The sequence below is a fragment of the Leucopleurus acutus genome (assembly GCF_964270905.1).
Source record: "Leucopleurus acutus genome assembly, chromosome: 9".
Taxonomy (NCBI): domain Eukaryota; kingdom Metazoa; phylum Chordata; class Mammalia; order Artiodactyla; family Delphinidae; genus Leucopleurus; species Leucopleurus acutus.
Genome location: NC_139144.1, coordinates 106,054,131 through 106,062,645, shown reverse-complemented (window position 1 = coordinate 106,062,645; position 8,515 = coordinate 106,054,131). Strand labels below are relative to the sequence as shown.

General features: G+C 47.4%; 1 pseudogene across 1 annotated transcript; it reads left to right on the top strand.

Annotated features, from left to right (window-relative positions):
• The first annotated feature begins 1,567 nt into the window (after nt 1–1,567).
• LOC309966672 (epithelial cell adhesion molecule-like) lies at nt 1,568–3,523 on the top strand (annotated as a pseudogene). The gene is made up of 3 exons: nt 1,568–1,598; nt 2,452–2,544; nt 2,610–3,523. The product of its transcript is annotated as an epithelial cell adhesion molecule-like (transcript).
• The last annotated feature ends 4,992 nt before the right edge of the window (nt 3,524–8,515 follow it).

The window sequence follows — 8,515 nt, the reverse complement described above, 5'->3', positions numbered from 1 at the left end:
AGCCGCCAGTGCTGCCCCTCCGGGAGCCCGGGAGGGATTCGAGGCCTTCCCTCCACCTCTCCCCACGATCGGCCGGCTCCTCCACCTACTCAGCCTTCTCTAGGGCTCAGCCGGGTCTCTGTCCTCTGCAGCTTCCCGCACTTGCTCCCTCTGCCAGCTTCCTACCGCCCATCTGATGCGGAGCTCCTAAAGAGAAACGCCGGTAGGCAGGGCTGGGACTTCGTTTGCTTTTGCTTTTCCTTTCCCCTTAGCGCGTATTCTCTCTTCCACTGGAACGAGCATCAGGTGTTCCTTTGGGGTGATGTCTCGTTCTCTCCTTGGGTGCGAACGGGCAGAGCAACTGTCAAAATCCTTTTCGCCAGCGGCCAGGGGTGGGCGTGTGGCCCACGGAGGCCAGCAGGATGCTTATCCTGCGGTTTACGGCTCGAGCCCAGTGAAAACAGAGTGACCAAAACACAGTTGGAGCTGATGTGTGCCTGGTGGCATCAGGGCCCGGGACAAGCTTCGGTCCACCCCCGGAGCGCCGGGGCTTTCCCCCTCCTCACCTGGTTCTCCAGAGTTGCCTTTGGCTCTGCAGCCATTCCAGGTCCCTTCCGTAAGTGTCTTCCTGCCTGATGTGCCCGGTCCCACTGTTTTATTTTTTTATTTTTCTGGCTGTGCCGTGTGGCTTGCGGGATCTTAGTTCTCTGACCAGTGATTGAACCCGGGCCACAGCAGTGAAAGCGCAGAGTCCTAACCACTGGACCGCCAGGGAACTCCCGTGGTCCCACTGTTCTTTGCCTAAAGCGCCAACAGGACACGGGGCTGAGTCCTGACCAGCTCTGGAATGCCTCCCCACCCCTTCCATCTTTCTTTCTCTTTGCCCCTTTCACCTTCTCTCTTGCATCTCTAACTGTCAGCTTGTTCTGAAATGCAGAGAATTCTCTGACAGTGGCCCCAAGAGTTTGTTCCGGTCATGTGGGACCCCCTCCCGCCGTTGGGGGCTTTTCTCACTCCCCCAGCAGAAAGAACTCCACTAGACCAGACACTGGGCCCTGCTCCAGGCCTGGGCATTGCAACCTCCATGGGCCCAGAGCCCAGGCTTTGGGGATCCCTCAAGCCTCTAAGCCAGGCACCCCCTGCGCCCACTGCCTGGCATCTTGATGTGCTTTTCCCTGACAGGGCCGCACGCTCATGGTTGCCCTACACAAAGGTCACCTCCACGGCCACTGGCACCCAACCTGGGACCCAGCAGAGCCGCACCCAGCACACCTTTCTTCGGGAGCACAGGGAAGGTGGGAACCGTTGCTGATAGTGTTTGGTTTTCACTCTCCCAATAAAGATTAATTTCTTACACTATCCTGTAGGACATACTGGAGTTCACTCTGAAGTCCGAGGCTTCACAGCCCTCGTTTTCAGTGCTGTCCTAGCATAATTCTTACTCTCCTTTGTCTTAAAAGCATACTGGTTTGGACAATAAATTATAGTCACTCCACCCAGAAGATGCACAACACAGATGAGACAGTGCCACCAGTAGGACAGTCAGTCCCTGCTGGGATTTCCTCATGGTTCCCAGTACAGACGTGCCATGCTAAAGCTCATCTATGTGCATGAGTCCAGTACTGACTTAACAGTTACCTCTTTAAACATTTAGCAGTAATGGCAGTTCACTTGAGAAGACATGTGAGAATGTCAGTTCTAAAAAAAGGTGCTGCCTGCCACCTGGGTGTGTGCGTTCCCAGAAGTGAAATCATCTGCAGCATTTAAGTAGTGGCAGAGGGCAGTGATTAGGCACTCATGAGCTTGTATGAGGAGGGAGGCAGCTCTCTCACTTCTCCCCACACCTGCGAGCAGCGCAGGACAAGGGCCGGGAAGGGGCGGCTGGTGTAAATGCTTTAAAGAGAACCAGGGAAACTCTGAAGACCGTCCTCCACCAAGGGCAAAGGAAACAATCACAGAGTGAAGATGCAGCCCCCACTGAATGGGAGAAAATGTTTGCAGATCACATATCTGTTAGGGGTTCATTTCCAAAATGTGTAAGGAACTCCTGCAACTCAACGACTAAAAAACTAATAACCTGATTTTAAAAAGGGGAAAGGACTTGAGTAGACATTTCTGTAAAGAAGACATGAAAAAGGCCAACTGGTGTATGAAAAAGTGCTGAAGGTCACTAGGCATCAGAGAAATGCAAATCAAAACCACAATGAGATAGCACCTCACAGCGTCTGGATGCCTGTTATCAAGAATAGCAAAAGAAAAAAAAAATAGCAAAAGACAACAAGTGTTGGCAAGGGTGTGAAGAAATGGAAACCCTTAGACACTGTTGGTGGGAATGGAAAATGGTGCCACTGCTATGGAAAACAGTATGGAGATTCCTCAAGAAGTTAAAAACGAGGTCAGGCAGAGCTGCTGCGCGCTGGAAGAGCGCAGTCCGGCGGCCAGCTCACACTCGCACCAACTGCCCGGCCCCAGGGCACCTCGCCGTCATCCTCCTGATGCGGACCTGCGTGGCCCAGGCCTTGCGCCGTGGGGCCGGCCATGGCCTCCCGGGGCCCTACTCTGTCCGTGCGTCCTCGCGAGAGCCCCCAGCCCGCCTCGCGCCCCTCTCGCCCTTGCCCTTGCACACGCAGCAAGGCGCCCTCGGCCCCGGGTCCTTGCGTTCGGGCTGCTGCTTGCCGCGGTGGCCACGGCCCAGGAAAGGTGTGCGTGTGTGAAAACTACAAACTGACCACAGGGTCGGTGCCAGTGTACATCCATTGCTGCACAACATTCTGTCATTTGCACAAAACTGGCTACCAAATGTTTGGTGATGGCAGAAATGACTCTCAAAGCCTGGAAGAGGAGGGAAACCAGAGGACGCTATCCAGGATAACGCTGGGCTCTGTGATCGCGAGCGTGACAAGGGGCTCTTTAAAGCCAAGCAGTGCAATGGCACGTCCACGTGCTGGTGTGTGGACACTGCTGGGGTGAGAAGAACTGATAAGGACAGTGAGATATCCTGCTCCGAGCCAGTGAGGACCTACTGGATCGTTGGTGAACTAAAACACAAACAAGAGAAAAACCTTATGAGGATCAAAGTTTGTACACTGCACTCAAGGAGGTAATCATAAGTCGTTATCAACTGGATCCAAAATATATCACAGATATTCTGTATGAGAATGATGTTCTCACTGTTGATCTGGTACAAAATTCTCAGAAAATTCAGAATGATGTGGACATAGGTGATGTGGCTTATTATTTTGAAAAAGATGTTAAAGGTGAATCCTTGTTCCAGTCCAAAAGGATGGGCCTGAAAGCAAATGGGGAGCTACTGGATCTGGATCCTGGTTGAACTTCAATTTACTGTGTTGATGAAAAACCACCTGAATTGTCAGTGCAGGGTCTACAAGCTGGAATTATCTCTGTCGTTGTGGTTGTGGTGATAGCAGTTACTGCTGGAATCATGCTGGTTGTTTCCAGAAAGAAAAGAACGGCAAAGTATGAGAAAGCTGAGATAAAGGACATGGGTGAGGTGCACTGGGAACTCAAGTGTATAGCACTTTAATTTGAAGAGTAACTACAAAAAGGAAATTAGCAAGCAGACTCACATTACAAACATATGAGCATGGGGCAAAGAGAAAATCTTTGAAGACCACTACTGTGCTAGTTAAACATCATATATTTGTAATAGTTAAACGTGTACTCAAAATATAAGCTGTTTGAAATTGACTTTACCAATCTTAAAATTTGACCACAAGTGTCATATATATGCAGATCTGATATAAAACCCAAACCTAAAATTTGGATTGCATAGTTTGAATTATTTACCCCTAACATTGAAGGGTATGCATTAAATATGCTTCCACAGTAGTCCGAATGGCTACTGTCTCGTCCATTTGTGATTAAGTAGCTGCCTTTCTCTTTACTTTGAGTTTTATACATAAAAACTTTTTTTATGAACTATGAAATAGAACATTTAAAAAATGAGTTTCCTAAAAAAAAAATGAAACTGCCCATGATCTAGCAATTCCACTTCTGGATATTTATCCAAAAGAATCAAAACCAGGATATCAAAGAGATATTTGTACATTCATCTTCATGGAGGCACTATTCCCAGTAGCCAAAAGGTGGAAGAACCCAAATGTCACAGCGAGTTTTCCCCGTCAGAACCAGTCAATGAATTAATACTCTGCTAACCCAGGGCTCTTCTCCATAGATTATACTGACTTTCTAGGTAGGAGTTGCTTGATAACAAATTAAAGGGCTTCTGTCCATGCCCATTCTAAGGGAAGCATTGGCTAAATTCTGAGGATAAAAACCAACATTCATGTTCATCAACAGGGGCTGTTTAAATACCACGTGGTCACAGCAAGACAGTAAAAACTGCAGCCTGGGGACTTCCAAAGTGTTATTGATGATCTTTTGCTTCCTGTTGGAAGTATTGTACTTCATACCTTGAAAATATAATCTGGTCTTTCTCATCAATTGAGAGTTAAAGAAATGGCAAATTACGATTCGCTGGGTCAGTGGACATTCCCCATTCACTTGGCTGCCCTGCATCTACACTTTTTTCACACAGTTGGGGCTTATCTCCTGAACAAGCATCACCTGCCTCCACCACAGAGCTTGCCGAGGCCATGACTCTCCTCTTCACTTCACCCAGGAAGACCCTGTGCCACGGCAGGCACGTGTGACTGGCCACCACCAGCCTGTCAGTGGCAGAACCAGGATGAGAACCTAGTTTTCAGGCCCCCTTCATCTCCTGTATTGGGTTACTTCGAGATGATCACTGGTGCAGTTAATCAGAAGAAGTCCTGAATTTAAAAAAATCTATTATGGGTATCTTTGAGAAGATTTAGGGTAAGGCTAAAAAAGCAGTAAAGCACAGTTCTGGATTCATTTTTTAAGAAGTCTTCAAGAGGGCTTCCCTGGTGGTGCAGTGGTTGAGAGTCCGCCTATTGATGCAGGGGACACGGGTTCGTGCCCCGGTCCGGGAGGATCCCACATGCCGCGGAGCGGCTGGGCCCGTGAGCCATGGCTGCTGAGCCTGCGCGTCCGGAGCCTGTGCTCCGCAACGGGAGAGGCCGCAACAGTGAGAGGGCCCGCGTACCACAAAAAAAAAAAAAAAAAAGTCTTCAAGGATATTTCGTTAACATGACAAAATATGTGTATCACAACCCCAAAACTAATATAAAATTGGTTATTATTTGTAGGTTATATAACTGGAAAATCCAAGACAAGAACCCAAGCCCAAAACCAAACAATAGGAGAATTCAGTAGGACATCAGGGTACCAAGTTATAATGCAACAATCAATAGCTTTCACATTTCAAACAGGATGAATAAATAATTGGAAGAAATGATCCTATTTGACAACACAAAACTTTAAAAAATGAGAAATAAACTTAAGGAATTGACAAAATGTATACAAGGGATGTTTTAAAAATACTCTTAAGGGATACAAAAGACACTTCAACAAATGGAAAGTTGTACTGTGTCTTGGGTAGGAAGACCCAACATCTGTGTGCATATGGCCCAAGTCTCCCTGGCAGGACTAAGGTACTTATTTCCTGAGCTTCTGGGAGTGTTGCCTGATGCTTCTGTCCTCAGAAATTGCCCTTGGCCCAAGGGCGCTGCCCTCTCCCTGAGGACAACTCCTTGTCAGCGAGTGGCTAATACAAGGTACAAGGGCTGTGCCCCACTTGCTTCAGCTGAGCATGTCTATAAAGGGCCATCCCAGCTTCAGAGCTCCCCATGGGTTGGCTGAGGTCTCTGCCTCAATTCAGCTCCCTTTGTTCAGTTCTGTTCCTTTCATCTGAGAGAAGTCCATCACCCTCTCAAAGACGTTGATCCCAAGAGCGCACCCTAAAATTTTTTCTGCATGCAAATCTTCATCTCAGAATGTTTCCTGGGAAACCTGGCTTACAGCAACATCATAAGATGTCATTTCTCCATAACTTAATTTATAAAAAAGTAATTCCAATAACTATAATTTTTGAGACTAGATTAATGAATGATGGTAGACAAGAATTGTCCTATACCAGACATTAAAAACTTAAAGCTTTTGTGATTAAATCAGACCGTGGAACATATCAGTAGAACATAAGGGAAAATCCAGAAATGTATCCATATTCTTACAGGAACTTAGTATAGAAAAAGTGGCCTCTCAAATTAGTGGGAAAAATAGATTGTTCAATAAATGGTGCGTTATACGTTAGTTCTCTCTTGCTTCAGAACAGCTCATCCCCAAAGTTTGTGTCCTAACACCACAATACCCGTGTATCATCTCGCAGTTTCTGTGGGTCAGGAATTCACCAGTGACTTAGCTGAGTGGTTCTGGCTTAGCGGCTCCTCTGAGGCTCAGTGCAGCTCTTGGCTGGGGCTTCAGCTGAAGGCTGGGGCTGGAGGCTCTGCTTCCGTGGTGCTCACTCACACGTCTGCATGCTGATTGCTGGCTGTTGGCCCGAGGTCTCAGTTCTTCCCCATGTGACTTCTCCATGGGACTGCTTGACTGTCCTCACTACATAGCAACTGGCGTCCCCAGAACAGTGACCCAAGAGAGAGCTGGGCAGAAGCTGCAGTCTCCTTCATGACCTGGTTCAGAAGCCACACGCCATCACTTCTGCCACATTCTTTTAATTACTGACAGAAGTGAGTCACTAAATCTGACCTGCACTCAAGGCGAGAGGAATTAGCCTCCACCCTTCGAAGGGAGGAGGGTCAAAGAATTTGAAGCAACCACAGTGGGGAAAATGGGTCAACAGCTGTAAAACAATTGACTCCAAGATAAACTCTAAATGGGCTACAAACCTAGAGGCAAAAGCAGAAGAATCAGTGGGAGAGCTGTTTTCTGGCTTGAAGCTGAAAGGCCTAAGAACAGAAAACCCAGAAGCCGGAAAATTAAAGATGAATAAATCTGACTGCTTGTGGTGCTTTTGCATGCAGAAACTTGGTTTATGTATAGGCAAAAGACAAAGTGGGAAAAAACACTTGCTAATAACATCCCAGACAAAGGGTTAATTTTCTTGGTATATGAAGAGTGTCCACAAATTGATATAAAGACCCATGACAACAGAAAAGTGAGAAAAGGATGAGGAAATAAAGAAGGCATATAAAATAGGAAAATATGCTCAACTTTACTTATGACAACAAATGCAAATAGAACTATTTTGCGATTCCATTTTTTAACCTCTAAAGTGAGCACAGATTTGAAAGTTTGATAGCTGCTCCATTGGCTAAAGTAGGGAAAGGGGGGCCCCACCTGCAGTCTGAAAATTGATGCAACTATGGAGGTCAAGCTAGTAATACTTATTAAAATTCTAAGTCATACTCCTTGACCAAAGAATTCTACTACTAGGAGTCGTAGTTTATTTATTGTATAAACATCCATCAATAGAATGAATAACGTATAGAGTCCCCCCGCACTGCAAACACACACATGGAGTTCCTTCTATGCTGGTGTGAAAATCACACCACAGTATATTAGGAAAAGGGGAAGAAAAGGTGTGCATCAGTATAAATTGACCATTTTTCGTAGTGGGTGTGTGAAGGGTATTTATGACTGCTAAGAGTGTGAACCCTTAGATATGTATTCATTTACGAAGTCAGCTTGATTTTAGTAAGAATGAGAAGTGTCCCTGTCCACTTCAGCGTGTGTAAATCACCAGTCATGTCCTATGTCACCTTTATTTCTGGGCAAGTACATTGTCATAAGAATTATTTCTGTTTAAGAGACATTACCCCTCCGTGTTGAGGCCTACACAGCTCACTCCAGACGGAAGGTTCAATTAAGAGATGTGTTTCTATCTGTATCTCGAGTGCTCAGACATTGCTGCAATGCCAGATGCAGCAGTGGGCTCCACAGAAACCAGTTAGATGGCATCTGCAGGGAGCAGGTGCTCCTGAACAAAGGCAAGGGCAGAGAATGGAGGCCCAGCGACCCAGAGAAACAGGTGGCTCCTGAACTGTGCTTGGGGAGTTTGCATCAGCCGTCGTGCCGCGCCCCTGACAAAGCCCCAGCCGGAGTGTGCCCAGGCCTGGGCTCCTGGAAGCTTGGCACGAGTGTGCAGACCGCACAGATGCTGGGCCGGGAGCCATGCTCCTCTCCCTCGTTTTCCTGGCAAGGCTGTGACGGAGCCCAAGTCAATACAAGGAGAGACCCAAGACTCAACAGAAAATGGCAACGGATGAGGGAAATTCGCGGATTTAGCAAATAAAAATGGCCCTGATGCCAAGGCTGGTCTTGTGGTGTACCTTGAGCTACCTTTCCAGTTGTCAGCGTACTGCCTCAGCTGCGAATACACCTTCAGTACTTGCTCTGTGATAAAAGTGGGCTTCCTTCAAGTGTTTCCCCGTTAACGTGAGCACAGTGTTAACTCTCTCAGCAGAGGGTGCTAGAGGCACATCGCAGGAGGAAGATGCCTTTCAGCTCTTCCTGGGTGGTCTGGTCAGCTGGGCTGTGAGGACCTCTGGTAGGGCTGGCCCCGGTCCATGGACTCACCCATGGTCCTTCTGCGACCTGGCAGCCTCGGCCGGACAGTACCTCTCTACATGGAACC